The sequence below is a fragment of the Alexandromys fortis genome, unplaced genomic scaffold (genome assembly GCF_014885135.2).
Source record: "Alexandromys fortis isolate MF-2015 unplaced genomic scaffold, M_Fortis_MF-2015_v1.1 scaffold_663, whole genome shotgun sequence".
NCBI classification, from domain to species: Eukaryota; Metazoa; Chordata; class Mammalia; order Rodentia; family Cricetidae; genus Alexandromys; species Alexandromys fortis.
In genome coordinates, this window is record NW_026068548.1 from 1 (window position 1) to 1,075 (window position 1,075).

Genomic DNA, 1,075 nt, shown 5'->3' on the forward strand with positions numbered 1-1,075 from the left:
CTCAAGGTTCACAATATCTTTAAATGCAGTTTCCTATTTCAACTAGGTCACATAGTATCTATACCAAGAGGCCAAGCCCCTGTGGTGCTGAGATAACACACACAGGGCACTGTAAATGATAGACCGTCACAGATTTGGTTCAGTATTGACAGTCAAGGCAGGTTTATTGGTGGTACAGTGTTAATTGGGACCATGCTAACATTTAATTAATCTCAAGTACAATAGATCCTTTGTCAACAAAGGGGGGGGGCTAAAATATTAATTGAAACATATGTGAATGGTTATTTGCTGGGTGTAGGAAATATCCCACAATTAAAGTTAATCACAGTGTGATTAATTGATTCTAATTGATTCAAGAGGGGTTCCTAGGGGCATAACATAAGTCTGTCAATAAAACCTACAATTAAGCATCATTGCAGAAAGCAGAGTTGTTGCAAGCAGTGTGTGGCAAAGCTGCAGTACACTGCTTTCCTCCCAATGCAAAAGGGAGGAAGGCCAGAGGTCCGAGTAGGGAAGCAAGAGCTCGGAGGCCAATATTCAGTGAAGTTGGAAGACAGAAAGATAGAGTTGGGAAACTCGTCTGCAAAGTGTGGATGTAAACTTGGGCCTGAGAAGCAGAGATGCATTTGTGGAAGCTGTGAAGATAATGAATGTTGAAATAGGTGCGGCGGCGGGGCTGCGTCCCCCAACACCCCGGCCGCTTGGCTAGCTTATGCCCGAAATAACAACACACAAACTGTATTCATTTAAGAACTGCTTGGCCCATGAACTCTAGCCCTTACAGGCTAATTCTCGCACCTGGACTAGCCCATTTCTAATGATGTGCGTAAGCACCCCAAGGTACGCTTACCGGGAAGAGTCTAGCCTACATCCATCGTGGGTCTCAGCTTCATGCGTCTGCCTCAGAGCGCAGAGCTATCGCGTCTACCCGAGAGAGCTGAGCATGGCGTCTCTCCAGAAGCAGAGCAGAGTCTGACCTCACTTCCTCTTCTGCCCAGAATTCTATTCTGTTTACTCCTCCCATCTATGTTCTAACCTATCAGGGCCAGCCAAGCAGTTTCTTTTATTGCTCAGC